Consider the following 19,015-nt stretch of genomic DNA (forward strand, 5'->3'; position numbering starts at 1 on the left):
TGGGTACATGGTGGTCATGAAGGGATGACATGGTCAGAAACAATGCTCAGGTAGCCCGTGGCATTTAAACGATGGCCAATTGGCACTAAGGGGCCTAAAGTTTGCCCAGAAAACATCCCCCACACCATTACACCACCACCACCACCAGCCTGCACAGTGGTAACAAGGCATGATGGATACATGTTCTCATTCTGTTTACGCCAAATTTGGATTCTACCATTTGAATGTCTCAACAGAAATCGAGACTCATCAGACCAGTCAACATTCTTCCAGTCTTCAACAGTCCAATTTTGGTGAGCTCGTGCAAATTGTAGCCTCTTTTTCCTATTTGTAGTGGAGATGAGTGGTACCCGGTGGGGTCTTCTGCTGTTGTAGCCCACCTTTCTTTCCCATTCTGACATTCAGTTTGGAGTTCAGGAGATTGTCTTGACCAGGACCACAACCCTACATGCATTGAAGCAACTGCCATGTGATTGGTTGACTAGAAAATCGCATTAATGAGAAATAGAACAGGTGTTCCTAATAATTCTTTAGGTGAGTGTATATATATATAGAGAGAGAGAGAGAGAGAGAGAGAGAAAGAGAGAGCGAGAGAGAGAGAGTGAGGAGAGAAAGTGAACTCCTTAGGCCAGGAAAGAAGAGATTGTACAGTCTGATTGAAAAGAGCAAAAGACCAGCCTTTAGTCCAGAAGTTCAAAACATATAACCCAGGTTTTTACCCAATTATGTCCAGAACTACCAATATGGATATTTTCCAGGACATCATAGAAAGAGAGCTTAAACAAATATATAGTCGCATCCGAGACGAAGGAGGGCCATCCAATTTGAATTACAAAAAGGCGATCAAAGAATTGTCCGATAATAATCGTATAGTCATAAAACTGGCTGACAAGGGAGGCTCTGTAGTCGTCCTGGATAGCGACTTATATTGTGATCAAATGAATAAACTTCTGTCAGATTCCACAGTGTATCATAGGCTGGACACAGATCCCTTGCCTAAATACAAGGTGGAATTTCTCGAAATTTTGCGCACAGGTTTAGAACATGGCCACATTAACCAAAAACATTTCACGTATATAAATGTGGAGAATATAGTTACACCTATAATGCATGCCCTTCCTAACGTTCATAAGGGTCAGTTCCCTCCCCCCTTACGTCCTATAGTCAGTGGAATCGGATCTTTAACAGAGAAGCTGGGTGACTGGCTAGATTGTAGCCTACAGCCCCTTGTTAAGAGAATCCCTGGCTATATTAAAGACACTTCAACGGTTTTAAAGTCCTTTTACGATATGACTTGGGCACAGAACTATAGGTGGTTAACTATCGATGTGGTGTCATTATACCCATCGATACCACACCATGTGGCGATGTTAGCACTCGAATTTCATCTGCATAAATATAGTGTTTTTTCCGATGATTTTATCGATTATACTCTGGCCGTTACCCAGTTCCTTATGTCTCACAACTATTTTTCGTTTAATTCTACATATTATGTCCAAATTTCAGGGGTTTCACCGTCTCTGGCCAATCTAACCATGTCCTATTGGGAGGATACAACATCAAAAATCCATTTGCAGAGCATGTGGTGTGGTATGGCAGGTACATCAACGATATGCTCCTAATATGGAGTGGCGATGTGCCTGCCATACAACACTTCATGCACTACCTCGGAAATAATCAGTATAACTTAAAATTTACATATACAGAACACTCCGAAAATACTAATTTTCTTGATCTAACACTTTCGGGAATACCCGATCAAACTATACAAACAAAAACCTTTCGCAAGGAAATTACAGGAAACACATTGTTGCGTGCAGATAGCCACCATCCTGCTCATACGATAAAATCGATCCCCGTGGGAGAATTCACACGTGCGTATAGAAACTGCAGCACTGCTGCGGCCTTTGAAAAAGAAGTTCAGATCATTGAAAGCAGGCTGATTCAGAGAGCATACCCCAAATGGATGATAGCAAGAGGTTTGGCCATAATGAAGAAAAAGAGTAGAGAGGATCTACTTTTCTCAACAACTATCCCTCAATTCAGACAAGATAGAAACGGCAAAATGAAAATAAAAATATAATTGAATGCAAATGAAAAGACAAGCCGTTATAAACAAAGGGCCAAAAATGAGAAAAATGATAACTTTAAGAATATACCTACACTTGTTTTGACATACAGTAAACAGTTTAAAATAATTCAACAAACAATTCAGAAATATCTGCCTATTCTTTACGATGATGAGCAATTGCACTGTATGCTAAAACAAGGTTGTAAAATTGTGTCAAGAAGACCCAAAACTTTGGGTAATGATCTATCCCCTTCCCTATATACTCAAAGGGTTAAACAAAGGAGTGATCCTTGGTTTATATACAAAGGCTTTACAAAATGCGGAGGCTCCTGCTGCCGCACATGTTCATTTGCATTTAATACAAAAACTTTTCATGATGCTAATAACTCACATACATATCCAATTAAATCTTATATTAATTGTAATTCAACAGGGGCAATATATATCATTATATGCATAACCTGTGACATAATGTATGTGGGTTGTACTACCAGAAAATTCAAAGTTCGAATTTTGGAGCATCTCAACTACATAAAAAATCTGCATAGTGTGAATACATTGAACGCGGCCAAACACTTCATTAACAAACATGAACGACAAGTGCGAAATTTTAAAGCCTATGCAATCGAACAAGTGAGACTACCAAAAAGAGTAGGAGATCTCAAACGTATGGTGAGACTTAGAGAGGCCTTTTGGATCTTTAAATTGAATACCAGACATCCAAACGGTCTCAATATGAAAAATGAGTCGAAATAATCGAAGAAAATCCGATTTTTCTAAGATTAAATAATCGAAGAAAATCAGATTTTCCTATTTTCTATTTTCAATTTTTATAGCTATTTTCGTATCCTCTTATTTCCAGTCGAATTTTTAACTTTCGACTCTGTTCCATTCTGTCCTAAAAGAAATAGAGAAAAAAAGGTCTAATGTCGAAATTTATATTGTTCAACACATATGAATTCATAGTTACTAAATTCTTTAATCCATACTTAGTGTTACAAATAATTTTTTTTCGACATATGATCGCAACCTTTTAACTATGTTCACTGTTTTACTTGTGCTTATTTGTGGTTATTTTCACTTTAGATTTATGATCATGTAAAACTCAGTGAGGTTATAGAGATGCGTAATTTTATATTGTAAAACACATGAACTGGGCTTCCTTTGGAAAAGAGAGGGTTAATGTGTTTCCCTCCTCCTACATTCCCCGCCCTCCAGGTGGAAGGAGATCTAATGCTTTTCCAAATGGTATAAAACCACCAAGGGAGCCACAGTTCATTGTTAAGAATAAGAACTTTTGTTCGAAAAGCGTCAAGTTTGCTACACTTGTGGGTGGATGTCCTGTACATTTGTCTACTGCCTGAATAAAAGACGAAGTTTTAGCTACCAAAATCGTAAGTGCTGGAATTCCTTGCTTTCAAGTATTAACGCTACAGAGGCTCACCAGCCATTTTCCGTGCACGCAGGTGTTTTTGGATTGTGGGTGAGCTGGACTTTCTTTGTATATATTGTAGGAGAGTCCCCGGAATAATAATGGACGGACGATACGTGCCACCAGAGGTCCTGGCCTCGGTGGAGTAAGAACCGGATCATTGCGGTTACAGCGGCGAATGCTGGTGGCGCAGCGTGTCCGGGCCGGTTCTTACTGGGAACAGGTAAAGAGTGGGGGGGTGCCTGTTCCCCACGGCCAGCCCAGGTCTTTGGTGGAGCTGGGCCTTTAAGAACCCAGCCTGCTGATGATGGGGGTGGGGTGTGTCTTGCTGTGCTGGAGATTTCCACAGACAGAGTCAGTGCTGGTGAAGGAGAGTCTGGGCGCAGCACACATTGAAGGATAGCCCTGGGACCTGTGGTGCTACGAGCCGGAGGGGCTCTGGCCTGAGGGAGACAAAGGCAGGTAGCTTACAAGCCTGCAGAACTGCTGTGGTCTGTCCAAACCAAGGTGACTCAAACCTGCTGTTTATTATCTATGGAAGGACTTTTGTTTTATGTGAATATGCCCCTGTGTGGTCTGCACATTGCCTGTTATGCCTTTGGTGTGAATAAAGTCACGGTGTATCACAAAGACTGTCTGTGATTGCCTCAATACTGCCGCCGCTACCGTAGCCTACCACGAGCACATCCCCACAATATACACACAGCCTTTGGAACTGCATATTCCAACTGTAAGGTAAGGACTGCATTTCATGTGTATAGTGCCTGTGTCAACCATCTACTGAACTGGTAACAGTTAAGGTACAGTGAAAATGTTGCATTAAACCCAGCCTCATCATTGACACACTTTGTGGGACCCTGCCTGGTACCTCAAAACCTATCACCACCAAGGGCACCTGAACTACCATCAGGCAGGAGAATTCTCAAAGCCAGGGAGTGCCCCAAAGGGAAGAAAGGTGCACCCTTCTCATCACTCCATTGCCCAGGGAGTGACATAGCAAGCACTTCCACCATGAGTACAACCACTTCCATCCTCTGTGGCTCCCCTGTGGCTCACTACAGTAGTACTCACAGTTCACGGTGGTTAGCTCCACACTGGCGCTCTTTAGGGCCATGCAGTGACTGAAGTGTGCACCCTTTCATTACTCAGGGCACAAACTGGTGCTGGGGCTCCTGCTTGGTGGTAGTTGGGGTACCTTTATGGTGAAAAGTTTGTATGGGTACAAGGCAGGAGTATGAATACAGGGTCAGCGGATGGATGGTGGAGTCAATAATCTGGCCCCTTTGGTTGCAATAAATGAAGTCTTATGATAAGAGTAGTAGTACAAATAGCAGCAGCTACACAGTTCCAAAGTATCTCATAGAGGTTACTTTTCACAATAGATATGTATTGCCAATAAAGATGGTAGCTGTAATACTCCTTGTCTCTTCTTCTAAGAACACTTTACAGTCTCTCCACTAATAACCATAGGCATGCAATTCTGTATGTATTAACCCATTCTGCAGTTTCTGGGCCAATGGCTAGACAATTTAGAACTGGATGGCCAGTCTATCTCAAATCCTTTTCAGAGCAACAAAGTCTCAATGCTATAAACAAGCGAATATCTTGCTGTCGAAATCCTGCACACATTCGGGACCTTTTAAGATCCCATTTTTTTTACCGGTACTCTGGTAGTAGAGTAGCTTGTTTGGCAGCTGTGATCTCAGAGACAGAGGTTCTCTGGACTTGGGCCTAGTCTGCAGGAACTCAATCAACCACCTTCCGAAAGCTCTGCTCAGACTAGACCCACCAAATAAGCAAGGGGTGGGCTAAGTCCATCACCCTGGTAACCTAACCAATCTGCCAACGTAAACCCTATATTTGCCAATACATTTCTATTTGGAATACTCAGAGCATAGAAAGATAAGTTCTTTAACAAAAAATTACATAACTCAGTAACATTAAAGGATAGTAGATAAATGAGGGGCACTCCGTATAAGGGAATACAAACAGCAAATTAATAATGGCTAGATTTTATTAATCCTATTAAAAAGCCAATGCATCAAACAATCACAATGTTAAAAATTTCCATAAAATATCCTAAAATGCATAAAATAAAATGAATACCCAATGGAGAAGGGCCCTGAAAAAATTCGCCAGACAATCGTGAGCACCCTTATTCATCCGGTCTATAGGTCGAGTCACTGGTTCACACTGCTTTAACATTAAAGGATAACTGTCACATTTAGACCAAAATTTCAATTTTCAGATATGTAGTTACTAATAACAGGATATTCCCGAATCAATAACTATTAGACTTACTTTCCCTATATTTAATAGGATTCAGCCCTTAGCAACCAGTCTGCACAAAACTACAATCTCACTCTCTTGTTAAGATGGCCGCTGATGCCCTCACCCTGAGACTAAACCATCCTGCCCTCACTACCAACTATGCATTCAGCTCCTCTCATGAACGAGCTTCTGCACCTCAACCAATCCGAGCTCTCCCCACTTAAAGGGAACCTGTCATGTGGATATTTGATTATAATCTAACTAATTATATACAATCATTAACTACTAAAAAGTACCTTAGATGTATTCACTTACTGGTGTGACAGATGGTTACCTCATAATATACACACAAAGATGCCACATGCCGCATGCTAATGAGCTGATTGGAGTCCGGCGTGATGTCATTGAGTCCAGCGTATATTTAATTCAGAGCTATAGCCACTCCCCTGCCCACCTGCTGCTGATTCATATGGAAACAAACTGTCATTCAGCAGCAGGTGGGCGGGGAGAGTCAGGAGCTCATAAATATTCAGGACTCATCATTATCAGCTGGTGCTTTTCAATACAAGATGTTGGCAGATTGACTGGGTCAATTAAAGAAAGTGACCCAACATTTTACTAAGCGAATCAGTCACTTATTTATGTTGCCCTTAGTTAGGACACCATAAAACTGGTAACAGGTTCCCTTTAAACATGCCCCCCTCCTCCTTCCATCACATACACTCCGATCTGATGGTATATTCTAACCTGGAGGCGTTCCTATGGTGATGGGGACGCACCTCTGACAGGGCGCTGCCATCCGCGGCACCCGAGGGGTTAATTGCGCGACAGCAGCTCCCTGTCAGAGGTCGGGTGCCTTCTACAATGTTTACATTGGTGGGCAGTGCGCCCTCCCCCCAGTATTAAAATCATCGGTGGGCAGTGCACCCCCCCTCCTCCCCAGTAAAGGGACACTGACAGGCCGTTAGAGCATACCGTATAAAGTGACATATATTCTTCTATTGGTCTTAATATGCTTAATTAAACTATACCATTATCACCCCTCGCTGCCTTTCCTTTACTTGATAAAAAGTGTTTTTATCAATATGCTAATTACCTTACTTTGTGCCCAGGGGGCTGTCCCTCATTCAGTTCTGTGCCCAGCTGCGCCCCAACTGCCGTCTCTTAGTGCCACCCAGCTTTTTTTTTCTCCCGACGCGGTGAAATCCCGCACATGCCCAGTACTATCTTCATGGCATCAGCCTCTTCTTGTCGCTCCGTCCCTGTCACCATGGGAACGCCTGGGAGTTAGAATATGCCATCGGATTTCGGATTTGAGTTTTCACGATCTCACTGAGATCGTGAAAACTCAGATCCGATGGTATATTCTAACCCCCAGGCAAGCGTCCTCATCACCATGGGAACTCCTGGGGGTTAAAATATACCATTGTATCTCGGGCGGGACTCGGCGAGACTCGGCTGTACAGCGTTCTCACTTCCGGGAATGGATGTGAGCACGCACGCACGTAGCAGGGCAGCCTGCTTGTGCGTCTCACATCCTCCAGTGGAGCCAACAGATAGACGGACCTCTCCTAGCAACGCAGTTTTAGGGTAAGGTGAGAATAGGCGCTATGGGGGACAAATTGAATGATTTTAAGGGTTTAGGAAGAATTTATATAAAATTTGAAGATGGCCACTAAGGTGATACTAATCACCTTTATCAAAATATGGGAAAAAAAACATATATGACAGTTATACTTTAAATGAACTCCTTAGCAATAATTAACCCTTCGCAGTTGTCATCTGGGGTACTGCACCAACTAAAGCAGCTACTGCATTAAAGTGGTGATCCAGTTTTCTAATATTGATAGCCTATTCTCAGGACAGGCCATCAGCGTTAGATCAGAGGGGAGCTGAACAAATGTTTGAAGAAGCCGCAAGCTCATTCTATGGAAAAATATGTTCCTTTTTCTTTAACTCCTTATCAAAGGCACAACATGGAACACAGAATTTCTTTATCTTAAAGAGACAGCAACTTAAATATCTGCCCCTGCTATCTGGCAATTAGACAACTGTCAATACTACACAGTTGAGTCACATTATTATATTTCTATTATAATATTTAGAATAACCACCGTGTGGAGCACGGACAACTGCCAAATGGGCTAGGAGTCACTCAATAGTCCTGGCAGGTTGTCACAGGTACAGTATTTGGAGCCTTGCTGTCTGCAGTACATCCCACAGCTGCTGGAGGATGTGTTGGGGAGGATCCATATAGAGAACACCATGATCGAAGATGTCTAAGTTCAAGTCTGGGGAAGTAGGGGGCCAGGATAGCACTTTGAATTCTCGGTCATGCTTTTCAAAACAATGTCACATATTTCTAGCTGAGTATCTTGTCACATTGTCTTTCTAGAATATCTCATCCAACCACTGGCGGATCCGGGGGGGGGGGGGGGGAGGCAATAGGGGAATAACCCCCCCCCCCGACCTGGCAGCGCGGCCCTGCTCATTGTGGAAGCGCTCATCTCCATAGTCATCTGTATCGCTGTCCTCAGGACAGCGATACAGATGACAGTGCTGAGGCAGGGAAGGGAGAGGCGTGTCCCTTCCCTTTCCTCTGATAGGCTGCAGGCCCTAGGCCGGCAGCCTATCAGAGGCTGGCGCAGGCGGCGCGATGACGTAATCGCGCCGCCTGAGCCGTACAGCGTGGGACACAGGCCGGAAGAGGCCTGCATCGCATTGCTGACATGGAGTTAAGTATTATTTTTTTTTTTTATGTACAATACTTTTACTGGCACATGATGGGGGGCTGTTATTACTGGCACATGATGGGGGGGCTCTTGTTACTGGCACATTGGGGGAGCTCTTGTTACTGGCACATGATGGGTGGGCTCTTATTACTGGCACATGATGGGTGGGCTCTTATTACTGGCACATGATGGGGGGCTCTTATTACTGGCACATGATGGGTGGGCTCTTATTACTGGCACATAATGGGGGGGCTCTTATTACTGCCACATTATGGGGGGTGCTTTTATTACTGGCACATGATAGGGGGACCTCTTGTTACTGGCGCATGATTGGGGGGCATCTATGGGGGCACATTTTACTGGCACATAATTGGGGGCACTTATTACTGGCACATTATTGGGGGCACTTATTACTGGCACATTATTGGGGGCACTATAGGGGCATCTAATGAGGCCACAAAGAAGTGGTATTTTATATGGGGGGCTCTGTACAGTAGAATTTTATACCAGGACACATTATGGTTGGTACTATGGGGAAGGGGGGAGAGGAGTACCATGGGGTCAAATTATGGGAGACACTGAGGGCATCTACTGGGGCACTATATATGGGGCATTTTATATTGGTATATTATGGGGGGGGCACTAGGAGGAAGTGGGGAGAGGAGCACTATGGGGGCAATTACTGGGGGTCACTATGGGGACATTAGCTCAACTGGCGGCATTACAAGAGGGTATTTTTTGCACTGTCACATTATAAGGAGAATTATTTCTACTGGGGGGGGGGGGGCATTATGGTAGGCTTTATTACTCCCCCATGGTATGACCCCCTAGTAGCAGCACCAGCCTCTCCCTGCTCTGCTATCCCTCTGCCCCTTCTCCAAATCCTTATTATGAAATCTTTCTCATTAGGATAAAACACAACATCAGCTCCACCGAGCTCCCCAGCCAAGTGTTGAAGTGGTGTCCGAGATCCGCAAGGGCCAAGCCAAGTAATTGTAAGTTTTCATGTGAAATATGTTTATTCCCCAGACCATAACCATGCCACCATGGGAGAAAATGTAACTCATGTGACTCATCGGAGAAAGCAACCCTTTGCCAATCAGTGAAGGTCCAATTCGGATATTACTGTGAAAATTGGGCCACCCTTGGCCCAAAAGCCAATAATCATCCCTTTTTGCAACTCAGGACTGGCCGGACCTGGGCTGCAAGCCTGGGGGCGGGCCTGCATGACTGGTTTGGAGGGAGTGGGGAGAAAATAGCAGGCAAGGGGTTAAGGTGCGCCTGAGCCGAGAGGTGACCCCGAGGGTATAACGCAGAGTGAGAATCGCCTCCAGGGACCCTCCGGTTTGTGCTGCTGTGGGGCAGGTTAGTTCCAGGCAGGCACGGGCGAGGAGGAATCTGACAGCATGGCGGGACCCAGGCGTGGGGAGTTGATACCCTTCTTCTTTAGTGGAGGTGGGCAGCAGGACCAGGTGCAACAGGGCCTCTGAGCAGGGGTTCCGATGCCCAGCGAGGGAGAGATGGCAGGGGAGAGCAGCAGGAATGGCGTGGCCAAGATGGAGGCACGGCATCTGCTTCAAAAGCCGGGAAGCACAGTGCTGGCTCACTGTCTTCTGAAGCTTTTGCGACACCTAGTGGTACAGCAGTGGAACTGTGCGCCCAGGCTACAGGAGGAGAAGAAATCTCTGCAGAGGAGTTCCTGAGAATCCCAGGACAGGGAGGCGACTGCATGCAATACCCTCAAGCTTGCGTTCCGGCTGGCGGAGTCACAGCATCTGTGCAGCCAGGTGAGTCGCAAGGGAGTAACCCCTTGGAAGTAGCAAATATGATGGGGTGGGGGGGACCCGGGGGCGGTGGCTAGTGGTGGATAGGGGAGCTTTGGACTGGGTTACGGGAGTTGGTGCATGGTTTAGTGGACCTGGGTCGACAGCGGCGTGGGGTGTCTCAGGGGAGGGAAGCCCCAGACCATAACCATGCCACCACCAGCTTGTGTTATTCCAGCAATTGTTGCAGGTTGTTTGTTCCCTCGTCTGATGCGCCAATAAACATCCGCTCAATGAAGCAGAAAATGTGACTCATTGGAAAAAACAACCCTTTGCCAATCAGTGAAGGTCCAATTCCGATATTACTCTGAAAATGAAAGCCCTTTCTGCCAATCCAAATTTGTTAGAGGTGCAGAGACCATCTGTCTGCTTCTGAGCCCCATACGCAGTAGGGTTCACTGAACTGTTATTTTAGACACAAGTCTGGTAACCCCCGGGATTATTTTGGAGGTTAGATACTCCACTTTATCATGTCAGTCCACCCTTGCACACTTTCATAGCCAACATTCACCTCTCACTTCAATGGCACTTGATGCTCTGCAGTTTCCATGTCACTTATTTGCAATGGTGCCATTTACCAACTCACTGTACAATTTCACAACAGCAGCATGCGAACAGTTCACAAACTGCACAGTTTCCGAAATACCAAAACCCTTGGCCCAAAAGCCAATAATCATCCCTTTGCAGCCCCCAGACAGGATGGGGTCACAGAGGGAGGGAGCCCTCCTCCTTCCCCTTCCCCGTCTGCTCAGTTGTGGCAGACGGGGAAGGTTCCCATGGCAACAGGACGCCTTCTCAGGCATCCTGCTGTCCATGGTGCTGAACAGATCTGTGCTAAAGGCATAGATCTGTTCAAACAAAGTGTAAGTAAAATACAGTACAATACACTATATAGTGTACTGTACTGTATTATACAGACATCAGACCCTCTGGATCTTCAAGAACCAAGTGGATCTGGGTCAATTTTTTTTATAAAGTGAAAAAAGTAAAGATAAAAAAAAACACATTTATCACTGAATAAAAAAATAAATAAAAATACACTACACATATTAGGTATCGCCGAGTCCATAACGACCTGATCTATAAAACGGTCATGTTACTTTTCCCGCACGGTGAACGCCATAAAAGATAAACATAAACTATGAGGAAATTGAAATTTTGCCCTCCTTACTTCCCAAAAAAGGTAATAAAAGTGAACAAAAAAGTCGCATGTACGCCAAAATAGTACCAATCAAACCATCATCTCATTCTGCAAAAATCATACCCTACCCAAGATAATCGCCCAAAAACTGAAAAAACTATGGCTCTTAGACTATGGAAACACTAAAACATGATTTTTTTTGTTTAAAAAATGAAATCATTGTGTAAAACTTACATAAATAAATAAAAAGTATACATATTAGGTATCGCCGCGTCCGTATTGACCGGCTCTATAAAAATATCACATGACCTAACCCATCAGGTGAACACCGTAAATTTTTTTAAATAAAAACGGTAAAAAAAAAGCCATTTTTGTCATCTTACGTCACAAAAAGTGTAATAGCAAGCGATCAAAAAGTCATATGCACCCCAAAATAGTGCCAATAAAACCATCATCTCATCCCACAAAAAATGAGACCCTACCTAAGATAATCGTCCAAAAACTGAAAAAACTATAGCTCTCAGACTATGGAGACACTAAAACATGATTTTTTTTGTTTCAAAAATGAAATCATTGTGTAAAACTTACATAAATAAAAAAATTGTATACATATTAGGTATCGCCGCGTCCGTGACAACATGTCTATAAAAATACCCCATGATCTAACCTGTCAGATGAATGTTGTAAATAACAAAAAAAAAAACGGTGCCAAAAAAGCTATTTCTTGTTACCTTGCCTCACAAAAAGTGTAATATAGAGCAACCAAAAATCATATGTACCCTAAACTAGTACCAACAAAACTTCCACCCTATCCAGTAGTTTCTAAAATAGGGTCACTTTTTTGGAGTTTCTACTCTAGGGGTGCATCAGGGGGGCTTCAAATGGGACATGGTGTCCAAAAAAACAGTCTACCAAAATCTGCCTTCCAAAAACCATATGGCATTCTTTTCCTTCTGCGCCCTGCCATATGCCCGTACAGCGGTTTACGACCACATATGGGGTGTTTCTGTAAACTACAGAATCAGGGCCATAAATAATGAGTTTTGTTTGGCTGTTAACCCTTGCTATTTAACTGTAAAAAAAAAAATTAAAATGGAAAATCTGCCCAAAAAAGTGAAATTTTGAAATTGTGTCTCTATTTTCCATTAAATCTTGTGCAACACCTAAAGGGTTAACAAAGTTTGTAAAATCAGTTTTAAATACCTTTAGGGTGTAGTTTCTTAGATGGGGTCACTTCTATGGAGTTTGTACTCTAGGGGTGCATCAGGGGGGCTTCAAATGGGACATGGTGTAAAAAAAAACAGTCCAGCAAAATCTGCCTTCCAAAAATCATACGGCGCACCTTTGCCTCTACGCCCTACTGTGTGCCCGTACAGTAGTTTACGGCCACATATGGGGTGTTTCTGCAAACTACAGAATCGGGGCAATAAATACAGCATTTTGTTTGGCTGTTAACCCTTGCTTTGTTACTGGAAAAAATTGATTAAAATGGAAAATTTGCCCAAAAATTGAAATTCTCACATTTCATCTCCATTTGCTCCATCTTGTGCAACATCTAAAGGGTTAACAAAGTTTGCAAAATCAGTTTTGATTACCTTGAGGGGTGTAGTTTCTAGAATGGGGTCATTTTTGGGTGGTTTCCATTATGTAAGCCTCACAAAGTGACTTCAGACCTGAACTGGTCCCTAAAAAGTGTTTTTTTGAAAATTTCTGAAAAATTTCAAGATTTGCTTCTAAACTTCTAAGCCTTGTAACATCCCCCAAAAATAAAATATCATTCCCAAATTGATCCAAACATGAAGTAGACATATGGGGAATGTAAAGTAATAACTATTTTTGTAGGTATTACTATGTATTATAGAAATAGAGAAATAGAAACTTGGAAATTTGCTATTTTTTACATATTTTTGGCAAATTTGGTATTTTTTTATAAATAAAAATGTTTTTTTTTTTTACTTCATTTTACCGGTGTCATGAAGTACAATATGTGACAAAAAAACAATCTCAGAATGGCCTGAATAAGTCAAAGTGTATTAAAGTTATCACCACTTAAAGTGACACTGGTCAGATTTGCAAAAAATGGCCTGGTCCTTAAGGTGAAATAAGGCTGTGTCCTTAAGGGGTTAAAAGACAGGTCCTGTATATGTAGTAAAGAAGCTGCACAAAGAATGGTATTATATCATGAAAGTAGGGCATTTAAGTATAAGCATGCAATGGTCATTTCCAATCAATCAAGAACAGTGTTTGTTATACCCCCACAGAAAGTGTCAATGTCTCAATAACTTGTCATGTGGCCTTGAGCATCAATTACAGCTTGACAACCATGTCTCATACTGTTCACAAGTCAACTTATTGTCTGCTGAGGCATGGCATCCCTCTCTTCTTGAAGGACGGTCCTCATGTCATTGAGGTTCTGGGGTACAGAGTTACGAGCCTCTATATGGCGGCTCAGCTGATCCCATTGGTTTTCAATGGGATTCAGGTCTGGAGAAAGTGCAGGCCACTCCATTTGAGGCACCCCAGTCTCCAGCAGCCGTTCCCTAATGACACAACCTCAATGAGCTGGGGCATTGTCATCCATGAAGATGAAATTAGGCCTGCGTTGTTCATACAGAGACACAATGACTGGATTAATGATGTTATTCAAGTAGTATGGGCTTATCACTGTACCATTTACAAAGTGTAGGGCAGTTCTGTATTGACTAGACACACCTGTCCACACTGTAACACTACAATAACCAAAGGCTCATCTGGTGACAACAGTTGCTGATGCATAGCACTCTCCTTGACGTCTCCAACATCGTTGGCCACCATAATTTCTGCTTATTGTGAATCCCTCATCCAACGTAGATGCTCCCTGGCCCATGTGAAATGATCATGCCTGTGCCTGGTGGTATGGTCAGGTACCCTTGCAGGTCATCTAGCACGTAGACCGCACAGATGTAAATGGTTTTCAATCGTAAATGGAGTTCAGTGGCTTTCTTTATCCGGTTCCACAGGGCATTGTTCACAATGAAGTGGTCATCAGTTTGCGATGTGGCCAAAGGACGTCCTTTTCTATGCCTTTCTGTGACTCTTCCAGTCTCTCTGTATCTCTGTCACAACCTGCTGATGACACTCTGTGACACTTCTGTCTGAGAACATCCTGCTTGAAGCCTTGCAATGGCGAGATACTGTTGATCAATTGTTAGGTGTCATCTTAGTCTCATGATGTTAAAATGTGAACAGCATGATGAGGAGGATCGTTTTAATACAAATTCTAATTGAACCAGGAAATGTATTGGGCAATTCATGGATCAAACACCTGTTGTCAATTTTGCAGTTAAGCTCCTTGTTAGAGAACAGCAAGTTGTGCAAAAAGTACTGAAACATTGAACAGTTGGACATGAGCAAAGCAGTTGAGATTTGTTTCGGGTCCAGTTCACTGAATTTTCTTCTGCCAGGGAGGAGACTGGAGAAGCCAGACCTATGCCTCCAGTAAATAAGCACACTGGTTTATTGCGGACCCTGACTCTCTGGACTTATTTCCCATTGGGGTGCACCATGCTTTACCATCTCTTCCGGAGAGCAGCAACATGTGGTGACAACTCAACGGTGTCCAGGGGACCCAGTGTAGCGATGGGGCTACCTCAAAGCCAGCCACTGTACTATAGGCCCCAGCATTGCCTTGTCTTCGAAAAAATGTCAGCATTGAGGTAGTAGTAATCACGTACATTTATGCTGCGCCTTAAAAAAAAATATACCCCCCCCCCCCCAAAAAAATGTATATATTTCAACCATGTAGTAAGTGCGCACACGGAAACAGACCCTCAGGCATAAGTGAAATGATGCAGGCCTCAGCATTGCCTGGACTGTGACAAAATGTTGATATTGAGGCAGTATTCACGTACATTTATGCTGCGCCTTAAATAAATTAAATAATTTATTTTATGTTATGTTTTATATATTTTTTGATCTGTAAGCAATAACATACAGAATTTTACTATTTTCAACTGTGTGGAAACTGAATACACGTAAACTGATGATTGAGAGGCATTAGTAGCATGATGCAGGCCGCAGCAGCCATATAGAACATGATAATAGGTAGACAGACAGCAGTCAGACAGCAACAGTGGCAAGATGGGGCACCGCCAGCAGAAAGAGTGTGAAAATCTTCCTGAATCCAGGCTTGGTTAATTGTGACAAAAGTGATGTTTTTGATGCTGTTGTTCATGTCGCAGTTGTCCCTGCTGATAAAATTTTGTGGCTTCTTTGAAGGGCTGCAGCACCCAACAGGTGTCATGGATGAGCTGCCACTGCCTGACCTCGAAGCAACACATCCTCACTGCTGATGAGGCTGTCTGGTGCATGACAAAATCATTCACAGCTTTCTGCTGCTTGTACAAACGCTCAAGCATGTGCAATGTCAAATTCCATAGAGTTGGCATGTTGCAGATTAAGCGGTGTAGCTGCATGCCGTTTTATTGCTGCAGGTCCAGGAGAGAGTTCCTCTCCATGTAATTGAGACTGAAGTGCTTGGACAGTCTCTTGGACTTTGCTAGCACCTTGCACAAGCTACTGTACTTATTTAGAAAGCGCTGCACCACTAGATATCACGTGTGCCATGCAGGGAGCATGTGTTATTTCACCCAAGTTCAGTGTGGCCACATTGCACCCATTGTCGCTAACCACCTTGCCCAGTTGGAGTTGGCAGGGTGACAGCCAGCTGGATGTTTGCTTCATGATGTAGTTGAGCAACTGCTCACCAGTGTGGCTACTCTCTCCAAGGCCGATCAGCTCCCACATGGCATGGCAACAACCCAACACATGTGATAGCAAGAAGAGGTAGGGAGAGTGACCCTGTGCCCTGCTGCTGTTGAGGACGGGACCGTGTCCATGGAGGAGGTGGAGGAGGCAGATAAGTGCCTGCTGTGGGAGCCAGCCCTATGATATGGTGGAAGGTAGTCATAAGGACCTGGCCATATTGCTGGGCGTAAATGTACTGTCCCTGTAAAAGCTCCTCCAGGTGTCCACTGTAGAGTGCAGCTTGATGCACAGTGAGAATCGCAAGGAGTGGTCTGCATTCTCTGCCACATGAGAGTACAAGGTTCTACTACAATGGTACTACAGCAACTGCACCGCCAGCAACATGGCCAGGTGGGGGTTTAGCTTGTAGACAAGATAATTGCTGGTGGAGAAAAGTTTTTTCATGGCCAAATGTTCTGTTATAGATGTCTCACGATAAAGCCAATGACAAGGAGGAGTCTAAGCAGGAGAAGAAGAGCGTGATGAACATGAAGATGATGACAAAGGTACCGTACTGCTTGGGGTGCATTTTTGCTTCCACAAAGAGAACGAGGAAAATAGAGACAGACTTGTTCTGAATGGGAATGCTGGCCAGTTGTATTTTCCCAAAGGATCTGGTAATGCCGCCTTATGTGCTGCAATAGACCTCTATTACCTATAATTGTGTTTGAATAACATAGTAACATAGTACATAAGGCCGAAAAAAGACATTTGTCCATCCAGTTCGGCCTGTTATCCCGCAAGTTGATCCAGAGGAAGACCCCTCTCTAGTAGCTATAGCCTGTAATATTATTAAGCTCCAGAAATACGTCCATGGCCCTCTTGAATTCCTTTATTGTACTCACCATCACCACCTCCTCAGGCAGAGAGTTCCATATTCTCACTGCTCTTACCGTAAAGAATCATTTTCTATGTTTGTGTACAAACCTTCTTTCCTCCAGGCGCAGAGGATGTCCCCTCGTCACAGTCACAGTCCTGGGGATAAATAGCTGATGGGATAGATCTCTGTACTGACCCTTGATATATTTATACATATTAATTAGATCTCCCCTCAGTCGTCTTTTTTGGCTTACTTTAATCTTACAGACCTTGGCTTACTTTAATCTTACAGATCATGCACACTGCTGTGGTTTTGAGGGCCTTTCTTGTGGAGAAAAAGAACCATACTGCAGTTGATTGCACAGAGCTACAGTCAGCCAAGCTGGGCTAAGCTCTGGCACATTTTGGGCCTAACCCACCCCCAGCATCAGCAGCATCATCAGATCCTAAAGAAGACTCTACCTGTTCTTTAGGAGCTACGTGGCCTTTGCTCTTTATTGCTGCCGCCACTGTCCTTCTCCTCTGATGTTGCCTCCTCCTCAGCACCCCGATCTGGCTCCCGGGTCCTGTCCAGCACACAATCATCCCTCCCTGCCACTTTTATCAAACTGTGAGATAACATGGTGGGCTCCTGAGCCCCCCTCCCCTGCTCTGTTTTCCCATTGCCCCCACCATCCATGCCGTGGCTACAGGTGCCACTATAACCACCACCATCTCATATAATGTTGTGCACTACCTTGTGTATTGGTGCAGTAAACACGTATATATACTGCTAGTTTGAATATAATCAACGACCCCCCCCAAAAATAAAAGATAAAAAAAGTGTGAATATAGGGAAACTGATTTAGGCCTAAATTCGTTATACCTCAAAGGTACTTTTGCGTGCTGGCCTTTGCATTGATCACCTACTGTATATGCTGGTTTAATTAAACTGAACAAATCCCCCAAAAATTTAAATTGTGAGCATGTGGAAACGAAATATACAGTACATGAACAGACTATTGAGGCTCAATGTATCTTTAATACACACAGGTAGATTGCTGCTATGCCTTGTGTCTTGTAGTAATTATATATATACAGTACAGACCAAAAGTTTGGACACACCTTCTCATTCAAAGAGTTTTCTTTATTTTCATGACTATGAAAATAGTAGATTCACACTGAAGGCGTAAAAACTATGAATTAACACATGTGGAATTATATACATAACAAAAAAGTGTGAAACAACTGAAAATATGTCATATTCTAGGTTCTTCAAAGTAGCCTTCTCTTGATGAGCTTCAAAAGGTAGTCACCTGAAGTGGTTTTCACTTCACAGGTGTGCCCTGTCAAGTTTAATAAGTGGGATTTCTTGCCTTATAAATGGGGTTGGGACCATCAGTTGCGTTGTGGAGAAGTCAGGTGGATACACAGCTGATAGTCCTACTGAATAGACTGTTAGAATTTGTATTATGGCAAGAAAAAAGCAGCTAAGTAAAGTAAAACGAGTGGCCATCATTACTTTAAGAAATGAAGGTCAGTCAGTCTGAAAAATTGGGAAAATTTTGAAAGTGTCCTCAAGTGCTGTCACAAAAACCATCAAGCGCTACAAAGAAACTGGCTCACATGCGGACCGCCCCAGAAAAGGAAGACCAAGAGTCACCTCTGCTGCGGAGGATAAGTTCATATGGGCTACGCTGAGCCCACTACATATGAGGCGGGTTCCGGCTGTATAATGCAGCAGGCATCGGCTGCAATGACTGAGATTGCTGATGGAGTAGAACCTGGTCATTTAACCCATCAGATGCCGCAGTCAACAGTGATCACTGTGGAGTCATGCACAGGGAGAAGGCTCCTTTTAAATTCCTGTCGAAGCTCCTGCATTGAAATCGCGGGGGGTCAGATCGCTTACCATGACAGCCTGGGGCCTGATAAAGGTTCCTAGGCCTGTCATGGTAATCT

The sequence above is a fragment of the Bufo gargarizans genome, chromosome 2 (assembly GCF_014858855.1).
Source record: "Bufo gargarizans isolate SCDJY-AF-19 chromosome 2, ASM1485885v1, whole genome shotgun sequence".
NCBI classification, from domain to species: Eukaryota; Metazoa; Chordata; class Amphibia; order Anura; family Bufonidae; genus Bufo; species Bufo gargarizans.